Below are 15,429 nucleotides of genomic sequence, written 5' to 3'. Positions count from 1 at the left end.
CTATTTTAGATTTTAAAGTTACCCCCACCCCACCTCCACGGGGTGTAGGGGGGGGGTGTTTAGTATCATTCGATAGACTTATTTTTCAGTTTTTCGATCGGATGCTCATTTCGTGAAATATTCGACCATCCCGCTATTTTTGGGACACCCTGTATAATAATATATGTATAAATATAAATAATACGACTGATGATGAGCAGTAAAATATCGCAGTAGACGGAACCCACTATCTCACTCGTTCGTATACACTCGAGTAGGTATGAAATTCATCCCCAGGGCAAAAGCACACATCGGCACAATATCACTTTTTTTTGAATGACAGCTATGTGTATGCCAAATTTCATGTCAATCCAAGCAAGCGGTTCTTTAAAATTCACAGCAAAACCCGTGAGTAAATGGACTAATACAATGAATGACCGAAATGAAATCGAAAGTGACACTGACCTACTTGATTGGCCTATAGCTACCAGTATTGGTCTGCTTCTGGTCTAAAGAACAAGAATATAAGTTTGCAGACCTTGAGATTTAATCAAAACAAAGCAAAGAAAGGCGTGGTGGCGTTAGTAAACTAGATTGGGCATTACCTTTCGTTATATAAAATAAAAATTCTTTTAATTAACTTATAATATAACTGTTCTTTATTACAGGCTATTGCTTTATTATAATAGGCTACCTATGCATAAATTATTGTTAATTACTATAAATAAAGGCAGTTTAAAATATACAGACAATATACATAAAATAACGGAGCTGAACGAAATACTAAAAGAAAAGAAATGCATACGAGACTTGAAGAAGAAAAAAAAAAGCGAAGGTAGAAATATAATTAAAAAACAAATGAATGGTGAAACGAGGAAATGGCAGAAATTCTTAAAATAACCATCATGATAGAAAACTACTACCAAACATTATACGAGTCAAAAGCAAAACCACCACCAGGTAAAGGCAAACTACCGCCAAAAAATAGTAAAAAATGGATCTAAAGTTATACCAGATATAACAGAGGACGAAATAAGAAACGTAATGACCACTATCCGAAGTAAAAAAAAGCTCCATGTGAAGATCGAATAGTATTAGAAATAATAAAGTACGGAGGACAACACATAATAAAAACGATAAAAATTATATTTAACAAATGTATAGGAAAAAGTAAAGTACACACAGCTTGGTTAAATGCTCTTATAATGCTGATAATTTAAAAAGGAAATAAATATAAATTAGAAAACTACACACCCATTAGCCTGTTATCAGTCTTGTATAATAGTCCAGGGTAATAAGGATTTTCTCGGGACACTCAAAGATCCAGAAATATATCCAGAAAAACTCCCGCTTCGCGTCGTTCGGCAAACTACAGTCGCGTGCGGAAAAGTATGACTTTCTGCACTTGTTAGGAAAATAACTATAAATGCACTAATATACGGCTTGTTTAATTTTTTACAAACAAAACGTGTTAGGACTGAATTGGTAGATATAGCGACAATTCGGTATAACTTTTCAAGGGAATATAAAGGGTATTATTGCAGTAAGTAGGTTATGTACATGCATATTAGGAACCTGACCTCAATATAGTCAAAAATAGATTGGTGGTCTTAACGGGACTTTTATACAAAATATTCGCAAGATGGTCATAAAGCGATGAAGCACAGAATATTTAGATAAGAATTACACTAGATGTCAACAATATAATGGGTATTTTAGTAGCACGCCAACAAAATAATTTCTTGAGAAAATTTTTACTAGAAATCTGACTCTTAGAAAATTTAAAGTATTTACAGACTGTTTTTAATAAAATTTGATGAAATAGACGAAAATTGGACAAGTTGTAACGTACCGGATTTTTTATATATTACAAATGATGGTAGAATGTTTAAAATGACATACAACACAATCGTAATTGTGCACATGTGAAAATTATATACAAAGTAACTATGTAAATATAATTTTTATATTCGGTATCGATTACTTCAGCGATTAGATATATATTTTTTCTAAAAAAAAATAGTAAATTTAACTAAAACTATAAACAAAATTCCATAATTTGTAACTATATTTTCTTATCAAACCTATTTGCGTTCTAGTACAAACCATATAGTACTATCCTCAAGAGTAATCATTTCCCGATAGGTTTATTTGCATATGCCATCTTCCTACGTGTTGTTTAATATCAAGCTGATAGTGTCACTCGCGCTATCATATCGGTTTAATGGTTTGTCGTATTCGAATATTTTGTCATTAAATCTAAATTAAATACGAGCAAAAGTAAGGTTTCTTGGAAAACACTGGTTTTATGTGTATATTAGTTTTATCAAGGTAATTGTGGTATCGACAGACACGGAAAAGACTCGGTGGTGTTATTATCAGGTATGTTAATTATGTATCTTGTTGGAAGTGTTAATTTATCGCAAACATTGGTAGTTGTATTTTTATTTGAAGAATGTGACATGATTTTTTTTTGAATAGCCATAAATTTATATCTTGGCCTATCAACAATACAAATACAAATTTTAAAAAATAATTTTGGACTGACCATCAAATAACCGCTCAAAAAATTAACCCCCCTTAAGATAGACAAATGCCCTCACTCCCGGTATTAAAGATTTTTTATTTTTTACATGTGATGGGATTAAAAAATTTTAGCGCTAAAAAATTAAAAAGCTCAATTTTTGCACACCAACCCTCCCCTACCACAAAAACATAATTTTTCGATTTTATTATTTTTTTTTGGTGTGTTGTAATTTACAAATTACAAAAATCACTCACATTGTTAAGGTGATACAGTAGCGATCAACAGGTAGCCAAAACGCGTTCCAAGATTGCGGCTGTAATTTTGAATATTTTTTCGAGATATTTGGCACACGTATTCGTAATATAATAAAGAATGGCGGTACAGAGCCCAATTTGAAAAATATATTAATATGTGGAAATTACTCTGTAATTAAATACAATATTAAAAAAACGAGCCTGTACCGCCATTAAGAAGAACAAAAAATACACTTTCTTCAAATAAACTTTTTTATCCGATGCCCAGATTTTGTGTCATTTTGGAACTACTAATGAAATAAAAAATTAAAAAGCTCAATTTTTGCACACCAACCCTCCCCTACCACAAAAACATAATTTTTCGATTTTATTATTTTTTTTTGGTGGGTTGTAATTTACAAATTAAAAAAATCACTAAAGGTGATACAGTAGCGATCAACAGGTAGCCAAAACGCGTTCCAAGATTGCGGCTGTAATTTTGAATATTTTTTTGAGATATTTGGAACACGTATTCGTAATATAATAAAGAATGGCGGTACAGAGCCCAATTTGAAAAATATATTAATATGTGGAAATTACTCTGTAATTAAATACAATATTAAAAAAACGAGCCTGTACCGCCATTAAGAAGAACAAAAAAATACACTTTCTTCAAATAAACTTTTTTATCCGATGCCCAGATTTTGTGTCATTTTGGAACTACTAATGAAATAAAAAATTTTATTAGTTCCAAAATGACACAAAATCTAGGCATCGGATAAAAAAATTCATTTGAAGAAAGTGTATATTTTTGTTCTTCTTAATGGCGGTACAGGCTCGTTTTTTTAATATTGTATTTAATTACAGAGCAATTTCCACATATTAATATATTTTTCAAATTGGGCTCTGTACCGCCATTTTTTATTATATTACGAATACGTGTGACAAATATCTCGAAAAAATATTCAAAATTACAGCCGCAATCTTGGAACGCGTTTTCGCTACCTGTTGATCGCTACTGTTTCCTATTAAAGCTTTTACAAAACTTAACTTTTTGTGTTATCTGAGTGTATATATTTTCTACATAACCCAAAAGAAATTTTATTTTTCGAAAAAAGCCTGTAATTTTTTTTATAGATACCTATCTGCAGGTGTATTTTTTTATTTTGTGTATTTTATTAAAATATGTTTAGGATATTTCCCTGTTAGGTGCGCCACCCTCAAAAATCCGAGAAAAACAAGTTTTTTGCGGGTTTTAGTAAATTTTCCCCTTTTTTATAGACTTCAACATAGATAAAATTAAGGTTTTTTATAGGTTATATAATTTGAAGTATCAGATTCCTTTTTTAGGGCATTCACAAACTGGGTAAAACAAAAATATCACGTTTTTCGGATTTAAGGGTTTTTGCGGGATTAATCATATTTTTTGAAATCTATACAACCGAAATCAATGCGTATTCAATTCAGGTTAAGAAAATGAAAAATAATAGTTTCAGGCCTAAAGAGGTAAGTTCAATAATCGTTTATGCAAAAAACCATGTTTCCAAGGTTTATTCGGGGGCTTTTACTAGATTTTTTACTTTCCTTTACTTTATATTTCTACATTATTAAAAAATTAAAAAGACAATTTAAACACACCACCCGTTCCCCTCCCCCTGCCTAGAAAAAAATCATTTTTCCATTTTATTTTATTTTTTTTTCGGTGTATTGTAATTAATTTAGAAATTTACAAAAGTCATGCACATTGTTAAGGCTTTTACTAAATACTCTGGGCTAATTAGCAAAATTCATGGAAAAGTTATTTACCAGCAATTTTATTACTGGAATCGAATTATAAGATCCTATATATTAATAATATAGGTATGCAAAGTCCGCAGATAGTGTGCTACTTTTTTTATAAACAAAATGGCGCCGACAAATAGTATTTTTTTTAATAATTGCTCTATAACTCCAAAGAATTTAACACTACAACAAAAATACCCGAATAAAAATTCACCGCAATTAAATTCTGCATAGAGATGTGTTTTTCCCGATTTGCTCCGACGAAAAAGTTTTCCCAACAAAAACTCTAAATTTCAAATAAAGTTTTAGGTAAGTAAATATTAATCAATAATTAAATAACTTAGTGACATCAAAGCTTTCTTAGTATAGATTGTAATTCCAGAAGCCGGTTAAAATTAAACGAATATTTTAGCAACAATTCAATTGTTCATTAACAATTTACGATCGCAATAATAACCAAAATAATCATGATACATTGATCAAACTTATAAAGATTATAAAGATGAGATGCTTATTTAATATTTTATCGACAAAATATAAATTTTTTGTTTTTTTGCATAATTATTAAGTTTTGAAAGAAAAATAGTTATAATACGATGGTCTAATTAGTAAAGTACAAAGAAAGGTTATTTACCAGCAATTTCATTGCTGGAATCGAATATTATGATCCTATATATTAATAATATAGGTATGCAAAGTCCGCAGATAGTGTGCTACTTTTTTTATTAACAAAATGGCGCCCCCAAATCGTGTTTTTTTCAATTATTGGTCTATAACTCCGAAGATTTTAACTTTACACCAAAAATACTCAAATAAAAATTTACCCCAATTTAATTCTACATATAGGCATGTTTTTCCCGATTTGCTCTGACGAAAATTTTCCTTGAAAAAATGTGGGTTTTCCCAACAAAATCCTGAATTTTCAAATAAATTTTTTGGGCAAGTAATTATTTATCAATAACTAAATAACTTGGTGAAATAAAAGCTTTCTTGGTATAGATTATAACTGCAGAAGTCGGTGAAAATTAAATGAATATTTTAGTAACAATTCAATTGTTAATTAACAATTTACAGTCGCAATAAAAACCAAAGTAATCATGAGACATTGATCAAACTTAGAAAGATTATAAAGATGTGATGCCTATTTAATATTTTGTCGACAAAATATAAATTTTTTATTTTTTTGCATAATCTTTAAATGTTTAAAAAAAATAGTTATAAACAAATTAACATTTCTCAGAAATTGTTTATTATATTCTAATTTTAAAAAATACTTAAAATGTGTATTTCAAAGGTCTTGAAAATGAATGCTTCAAAAAAATTTTCCAACCATTTGGAAAAAAGTTATGAAACAGCAAAATAAATATACGATTGTTCCGTTGTTTATAATTTGTTTTAATTGTTTTGAAGCTTAAAAGTAAGTCTGTGGTACAATATAATTACCCACAAAAAATATCACATATTAGTTCAATGGTTCTATTTTAATCAAAGAATAAAAATACTTTTTTTTGTAATTTTTAGCGCGAAATTAGGCTTGATACAGAGCCGGAGATGTTCACTCGAAGCGCCTGACACGCTTTAAACTCGCGCGAGTTGTGTATGTGGACGGGTATAATACATAATACATAGCTACGGTACTGTATTAGTCAACATTCGCGCGTGTAAATTACAAAAAAAAATATTTATAATCTTTAATTAAAATATAACCATTAAACTAATAATCATTATATTTGTAAGCAATTAGCTTGTACTTTAAACTCACTTTTACGCTTTGAAAGAATTAAAAATAATTATAAACAACGCAGTAATCGTATGTTTACTTTGCTGTTTCATAACTTTTTTGCAAATGGTTGTAAAAAAGTTTTAAAACATTCATTTTCAAGATAGTTGAAATACGCATTTTAACTATTTTTTAAAATTAGAATATAATAAAAACTGTCTGATAAACGTTAATTTGTTTATAACTATTTTTTTTTAATTTAAAGATTATGCAAAAAAATCAAAAATTTATATTTTGTCGACAAAATATTAAAAAGGCATCTCATCTTTTAGTCCTGTCGCCAGGGGGGGTACAACGGCCTCGTTAATTCAGATGGACTTACTCAAGTTTTTTTTATGTATTTTGAACCGTAGAACACGAATTTTTTGGGTAACAGTTGATCCGGATGTCGATAAGATTGTTATAGACCAAGAACTTGAGGAATCAAATAACAGCGATTTTTGGCAAAACAAAACAATATTTTGTATTTTTTGGGCCATTTTAAGTAAAAAATATTTCTACAAGTTTTTTCGTAGGATGCACAGTTTTCGAGATAAACGCGGTTGAACTTTAAAAAAATCGAAAAATTGCAATTTTTGAACCCGAATAACTTTTGATTAAAAAATAAAATAGCAAGTCTGCTTACCGCATTTGAAAGTTTAAGTCAAATTATATCGGTTTTGATTATTTGCATTGGTAAAAATTTATTTTTTTATTGTTTAACAAAGCTATAAACACGTAGGGTTTCCCGTGCTTTTACATGCGTTTTAACGCATGTAACGTAGAAATAGTCTTGATTGCACTAGTACCTATTCTACCTACTCGTTCGATTTTAAATGAGAAATCATAGAAACATCACTCACGCACTAGTTGTTTGTAGCTTTGTTTAACAATAACACAATAAATTTTTAGCAATGCAAATAATCAAAACCGACATAATTTGACTTGAACTTTCAAAGGCGCTAAGCAGAATTGCTATTTTATTTTTTAATCAAAAGTTATTCGGGTTTAAAAATTGCAGTTTTTCGATTTTTTGAAAGTTCAACCGCGTTTATCTCGAAAACTGTGCATCCTACTAAAAAACTTGTAGAAATATTTTTTGCTTAAAATGACCCAAAAAATATAAAATATTGTTTTGTTTTGCCAAAAATCGCTGTTATTTGATTCCTCAAGTTCTTGGTCTATAACAATCTTATCGACATCCGGATCAACTGTTACCCAAAAAATTCGTGTTCTACGGGTCAAAATACATAAAAAAAACTTGGGTAAGTCCATCTGAATTAACGAGGCCGTTGTACCCCCCCTGGCGACAGGACTATTTATAAGATTTCAAAGTTTGATCAGTGTATCATAATTATTTTGGTTATTATTTTGACCGTAAATTATTAATTAACAATTGAGTTGTTGCTAAAATATTCGTTCAATTTTCACCAGCTTCTGGAACTATAATTCAAACCAAGGAGGCTTGTAAGTCACCAAATTATTTAATTATTGGTAGATAATTACTTATCTAAAACTTTATTTGAAAATTAAAGATTTTGTTGGGAAAACCCGCATTTTCCGAGGAAAATTTTCGTCGGAGCAGATCGGAAAAGACATATCTCTATGCAGAATATAATTGCGGTGAATTTTTATTTGAGTATTTTTGTTGTAAAGTTAAAATCTTCGGAGTTATAGAGCAATAATTGAAAAAAACACGATTTTCGGGCGCCATTTTGTTTATAAAAAAAGTAGCACACTATCTGCCGACTTTGCATACCTATATTATTAATATATACAATAATCATAAGCTTCGATTTCAGCAATAAAATTGCTGGTAAATAACTTTTCCCAAAAATGGCCTATTCTCCGATAATCAGCCCAGACTAAAAGTTCTTTATATACCCGTATATCGAGTTTATATAACCTTAAATTTTTTTCAAAAAAATCGTATAATTTTCTTTATAGATAAATGCCGGTATTTTTTTGGATTCTTTATCAAAAAATATATTTACATTTTCCAGATTTTTCCGTTAGGTGCTCCACCTTCTAACAAATACCACAAAAACAGGTTTGTTTTTGGGGGTTTTATTTTATAGACTTCAAAATAGATGAAATCAAGGTTTGTTTATAGGTTACATATGTATAATTTGAAGTATCTGATTCCTTCAGGTCATTCAAAAATTGGAGGAAACACCTTTAAACCTCAAAAAATCGTGTTTTTCTTGTTTTTTATGGGTTTTTGCGAGTTTTTGCGTAGATAGTCATATTTTTTGAGATCATCCTGAATCAATGTGTATTCAATTAATATTAAAAGAATATGAAAATAAGTTATTTATGAAACAGTTCGTGAAGTATGCTTTTTGCGAACGCACGCGATTTTTAGAGCACGAGCGACAACGGAGCGAGTGCTATAAATCGCGTAAGTTAATTGAAATGTTACATTTTTTAGGTCATACCTTGCATTTGTTAGAGGAGTCAATTTTATTTTTTTAATATTTAGGGGGTGTCAGTAAAAGCTTAAGTTCAAGTTTTTGGGGTCGCCACCCTTGTCCCCCGGCCGCCATCTTGGAAAGGGGGTGCAAAGGGGTTTCGCGTTGTATCCCGTAAACTACCAACCGTACGGAAAATTTAATAAAACATAAAATGTAGCAAATTAAATTTTCTATAATTTTGTTTCGATCACTTTTTATCGTTAAGTGAACAACAAAAAAGATATAAACAAAAATAAGTGAAAATTTTTAACGAGTTTGCTTTTGGAGGTTATAACTTTTTTTCAGTTCATTTTACAATAAAATAACATTACATCAATTTTGTTAGAGGGTTTTTCATCGAACAATTTTCACTATAACGTTGTTTAATTTTATTTATTTATCTAGGTTTTACATCGCTCCAAACTTAACCAGATTGTTGAATGCTCATAGGAATACAATAAAAACAAAACGTTAGGCTTAATTTTTTAATTATAGAATTTATTATCTTAATATTCCTATGCTATGATTAAACTTTTTTGACCCTTTTCTCCACCACCCATGAATGAGGTAGAGTCTGGAGGCGCGTTTTTTTGTGTGGTATCCCCGTGGGCCTAATCCACGGACAACTTCTAGACCAGGGGTGGGCAAAGTGCGGCCCTTTAGACAATTTTTTGCGGCCCGCGGAAAAAAGTAAACCATTTTCATTTAAAGATTTTTTTATTATTACTAATATTGATAACTAAACATAGATCGATAATGCAACTATTTATTATTAACACTTTCGCAACGGGTGATTTTTCCGCAAATGTTCAACATAACGCGGGCAATTATTTGGGTTTTGGCACAGAGATTTATCGGCTCCCTCAATGAAATCCATGAAATTTCAACAAATGGAAGTGATATTTTCGGTGTAGTCAGGAACTGTGTGGACAATTTTAAATGAACCATAACCACAAGTGTAACAACTGACGGAGCACCAAATTTAAGAAGAGCAAATATTGTAATGTTGAGAAAACTTAAAGATTACGTTCAACAGTTTCCAGATCTTGATTTATTATTCTTCATTGCATAATTCTTCAGCAGGTATTACCAAAAATGTTTTCCAAATAGACAACGTCATTTTAATTATAACTACTAATATTGTTACTTTCATTCGTTCAATAGGATTAAATCATCGTGCATTCAAAGCATTTTTGGAAGAGTTAGAAACAGAACATACTGATGTCTTATACCACAATCGACAATCATTTCGATGGTTAAGTTTAGAAAAGGTTCTTAATGCCTGGTTGCACCAACAGATCTCAAGCTCCAACTTATACTATACTGCTGGGGACACACCAGCGTCTAATACCTTTAATTATCGCATTATTTGCTTTAGAAATTAGCATTAGACGCTAGTGAGGCCCCAGCATAAGGATTTACATTTATATTTAAGCTTAAGGTACGTCTTAAGCTTAATATCTGTTGGTGCAACCAGGCATAAAAGATACTGTGAATTAGGGGAGGAAATTACTTTATTTTTAGAAATTAAACACTGCTACAAATTTGCTAAATTTATAAGTTTTAAACGCAAAATGAAACTTTTATAATGAAACTCAAACTACTCATTGATCATATAAAAAAGAAAGAATTAGTCCAAATTATTTCCCTCATTAAATTCATTAAATAATGTAGCAGAAAATAAGTTTAAACTTTATAAATAATTTTTGTGCAATATTGTTGCATTTTGCAATAATATCATGCTTAAATAAGTGCGAATGTGGTATAAGGGGGAGGGGGCATAATTTGGAAATTTTCGATTTTTTTATTGTTTTATATGAAAATACCTAACTTCAAGAATACTCTCTGAAAATTTCGGTTTGACCGTAAGAAAATTACCAGAAATACAACATGTTTAATATCCCAACCTACGACTCGCTTTGCAGCAGCTGGAGCGTACTGAGAAACGTTCAACAGCTGTTCCCTTTTCTTTTATAAATTACTCTGCGATTGAAAAACATATTGCGGTGTGCATCACTTTACACTTTGACAGACAGAAGAAATTGAATATAAAAGTTGTCAAAATTAAACATGTTTTTCTCAAAATTGCTTTCTTCAAAGGCGGTGGACATTGTAACTCAAAAGCTACTTGACAGATCCACCATCCACCTGAAATTTTTCATTTTCTTTAGATATTTAGTGAGGTAACTCCGTCGAGATATTTTTTGTTTTATGCTTATTTTTTGTTTAACAATAATAAATATGTTGATTTTCACCCTTTTTTACAAAAAATTCGGTATGTTGATTTCTGAGTGATATCAGAAAGTCAAAGATCGTCAAAACTAAAAAAACTCGACAGCATTACCTCAAGAGACTCAAGTATATTCAAATGGGAAATAAGCCACAATTTTACCTAAAAATGATTTTATTAACGTTTTTATTTTATTTTATTTTATTAACGCAACTCATCAATATTGGCAATATCATTTTAAAGTCGTCTACTTTAAAATGTATAATACGTGTCTGAATTGCCGATATAAATGAGTCAGATTAAATAAATTATTAGAAGAATTTTTTACTAAGCAACAACATTTTTGTTTATTTAGTATTATTTTGTATTTTGACAACGACACCCGACTTGGGCGTCGAAACGTTAATAAAATAATTTTTAGGTAAAATTGTGGCTTATCTCCCATTTGAATATACTTGATTATAAAAATGCCACAAGAAAATAGCTTCAGAACAACCTCAAGAGACTCATAAGTTAATAAAATATTTTGATTTTTTTGTTTCATATGATTCTGAGTTCTGATGTCTAGTGCAAAATCCTTTTTTTTTTTAAGTGTTGGTAAAAGTTTGCCACCGTTGGCTGATTTTTCAATATTTGGTCTTTAACATTTTTTTTAATGTTCTTTTGAATTATACTGAGTAGGTATGTTTATTTAATTTAAAAATAAAATAATTCTACCATAGTTTCAAACAAAATTTAAAAAAAGGTGATTAAAATGATGATTTCAAACCCTTTTCAAAACCGTGAAGTGTGGAAACAATTGGGGGACGCAGTACACGTAAATTGGTTGGATGATGATGATGACTCCCTCCCTCCGTTAAATAAAATTAGTAAAAAGTTAAAAATTTGAAAACATGTTAAAGTAATAAATATTGCGGCCCTCGGTAATAGACCAAAAATATTTTGTGGCCCTTACTAAAAAAAGTTTGCTCACCCCTGTTCTAGACAAAATAATATTCCTAATTTTAGAAGCCTTGGAGGTGTTACCAAGGAAATGGACCAATAAGTTTTCGATTTAAAAATCTTTTAGTAATATTTTAATATTTTCTAAATATTATTAATAATGCTATTAGGATCGAAAACTTCATCTTTTAATTGCCAGATACCGCTAGTCACCTAATATTTTCACTTCAGTTGCAATGGGTGGAAAAACCTCTCAGTGCGGATCAATTAGGGTATGGAGAATAAGCCTACGTTCTTTCCGATGAGGCTCCAATAAGAGCCGAAAATCGCGATTCAAGGGACTGGACTGCGCTCCGTATTCTAATTGAAAAGTAAGATTGTTTTGCCTTCGCATTGCAACTGAAATAAAAATAAAATTTTTATTTTATTTTTAAAATAATATTTTTTATTAACATTAATATAATATTTATTATACACTGTGTCCGTAAAGTATGGAATAAATTCTTTTTTAGCTAAACAGACCATTTTAAGAAATAATCCTAAAACACGTCGATTTTTGATTTTAATTTACCGTATTTTAAAATAATATTCTAATATACAGGGTGAATTACTTTCGAGTAATGACGTCACCGTCATGTTTTTAATGAAACACCCCCATTTTGTCTCAATTTTCGGATTACTCTAGCTGAGCTGATTCCAAAAATGTATCACATGTTGATTCAAATTGGTACAGGGTGGACAAAAATACAATAATTTTGTATGTGCTCATAAAGTAACGCGTTAGTTAAATTAACAACATCAAAAATACTTATTGTCTAGCGGACAAAATATGAAAGAAATTATTTCTTATCGATTTAAAAGAAACATAGTAGGCTATGTTTTTGTTAAATGTCATTATTTGTTTAGTAATTTATTGATGCTCAGTGACAGTTTAGTACTACAATATTTTTGGTATTTGTAAATGTTTTAATTATTGCTTATATTTAATTTGAAGTAGAAATGGAGTTAAGTGTAAAGCAAAGAATTGAAATACTTATGATGATTGGGTATGGAGACAGATCGCGAACTCAGATGGAAGTGTGCAATTTGTTTAATGATAAATATCCAGAAAGCCATATAACGCGTTCAACAGTCAGTAAGATTGAAAAGAAATTTCGAGAAACTGGTACGGTTGAAAATGCACGGAAATCAGGTCGCCCCTCTGCAAATTCTGATACAGCATTAAATCATATTAAATGTTTTACCGTTGATTATGTAGTTATTAATCAATGGTTTTACGTAGTTTTGAAGAAGATGCGCACACTTCAGTGCGTAAAGTTAGTCGCGATATCGGTGTTAGCAAAACAACGGTACACAAACTATTAAAGCTTGTCCTTATAAAATCAAACTTGTGCAGGAATTAACGAAGATGATCCCGATAGAGGAATTCAATTTTGCGAAGCAATGATTGATAACTGACACCGAGATCCTCTCTTGGTACAAAACATTATTTTATCTGATGAGGCCACTTTCACCTTAAATGGCGAGGTTAACCGTCAGAATTGTAGATACTGGGCAAAAGAAAAAACCCACTGGATGCGTGAGCATCATACACAATACTCGCAAAAGGTAAATATATGGGCTGGAATTGTAAGAAATCAAATCATCGGACCCTACTTTATCGAAGGTAATTTAAACGGGGCAACGTACCTTGAGTTTTTATTGGGGTATCTCGTACCTACTTCACGTAATTTGTTTGCCAGCAGACGTAATCCTGGAGGTTTTGATGAAAGTTTATGGTTTCAACAGGATGGTGCACCTCCACATTATGCTGCAGATGTTAGCAGGTACCTAGATGAAATTTTTCCGAACAGGTGGATTGGTAGACGTGGACCTCTTGAATGGCCAGCGAGGTCACCAGATTTTAATCCTTTGGATTATTTTATGTGGGCCATCTGAAGAATGTTGTGTATCAAATGAAACCAGCAAATATTCAAGAATTAAAACAGAGAATTCGGACAGCAATAAACAATATTTCTCAAGACACAATAAACAAGGTTCAACAAGAATTTGTACAACGTTTGGGTTATTGTCAAAGGGTTACTGTCAAGGGCTGCAGTTCGAACATTTATAAAGTCATGTATTTCATCATATTCTGTCCGCTAGACAATAAGTATTTTTGATAATACTGTTAATTTAACGAACGCGTTACTTTATGAACACACACAAAACTATTGTATTTTTGTCCACCCTGTACCAATTTGAATCAACATGTGATACATTTTTGGAATCAGCTCAGCTAGAGTAATCCGAAAATTGAGACAAAATGGAGGTGTTCCATTTAAAAAGATGACGGTGACGTCATTACTCGAAAGTAATTCACCCTGTATATTAGAACATTATTTTAAAATACGGTAAATTAAAATCAAAAATCGACGTGTTTCAGGATTATTTCTTAAAATGCTCTGTTTAGCTAAAAAAGAATTTGTTCCATACTTTACGGACACAATGTATACTGAAAAGGGTCTATCGTAGTTATTGTTTTTTCATTTTTTTTTTTTTCGATGGTCCAGGCTGCGAGTTAAGATCTGAATCAGTATCCGAGGTGAATTTTTGTGGTATAATGGTAATAGCGTTGGTTTCATTGTCGGTACTTCGTCTTCCAATTCATTTTCTTCAATTAATGTTGAAATGTCCTCGATGTTGCTGCAGCTTTCACCACCACAATGGAGGCACACTGCTGAACATTTGAGGACTGCTTTTCGGCAACCGCATCCACTTCCACAGTTTCCTTTGCATCGGCAAATGTTTAATAATTTCATAAGCTCGGGGGGTGCTGGATGCTTGGAAGTTTGGATTGGTATCCAATATTTTCCATGCCTTTTCCAGCCCCAATCTTTCGGATCACAATGTTTACCGAGCCATGACTGAATCTGGTGATACACTATGAGACTGTGAAAATGGGCTGCATCTTATGTTGGAGGAGGATTAAATTCATTTTTTATCACTGTCTTAGCGAATCGTTTGTATCTCAGGGTGTCCAGAGAATCGTAGTACAATTGTTCGGACGTACGCCCTTTTGAAGTCTTTAAAACAATACATTAGATTGGTTTCTTCCTAATGCCGTGAGCAAGACAAGGATGTCGATGTGTTCTCATATGATTGTCACCGAATCATATGACTTTGATGCAGCAAGCGCACAACGGAAGATGACAGCATCTGCGTCAGATTCAGCCTGGACGACACTAAAACCCACCTCTGATAGAGCAATCTTCAGACGGCATATGACGTTAGCTTTGTTTGTTTCATTACCATAATGTTGGTACGGTGCTCTTATCAAACAGTATCTCTGTCGATTGGTGCTTTTTAGTGCGACGCAAGCGCTCCCACGATTTTGTTCCTGCGATATCAGGATTTTCGGAATAGCCATCAAATACTATACTTGTAGACAATCCATAATGTTGTTGCCCATACCGAACATACTTATCGAGAATGTTGTTAAACGAGGAATTTCTATCCTAACCCACTTTATGTATCAGAAAACC

At 31.3% G+C, this 15,429-nt stretch overlaps 1 protein-coding gene across 1 annotated transcript in view; it reads left to right on the top strand.

Annotated features, from left to right (window-relative positions):
- The first annotated feature begins 2,179 nt into the window (after positions 1–2,179).
- Positions 2,180–15,429, top strand: part of LOC126885045 (torso-like protein) — a 238,061-nt gene continuing 224,811 nt past the window's right edge. The window contains exon 1 of the mRNA XM_050651475.1: positions 2,180–2,361. The gene's annotated coding sequence lies outside the window, so the exon portion shown is untranslated. The remainder of the gene's footprint in view (positions 2,362–15,429) is intronic.

Source organism: Diabrotica virgifera, chromosome 5 (assembly GCF_917563875.1).
Source record: "Diabrotica virgifera virgifera chromosome 5, PGI_DIABVI_V3a".
NCBI lineage: Eukaryota > Metazoa > Arthropoda > Insecta > Coleoptera > Chrysomelidae > Diabrotica > Diabrotica virgifera.
The sequence above is the reverse complement of the archived record's forward strand: the minus strand, read 5'-3'. Positions and strand labels throughout refer to the sequence as shown.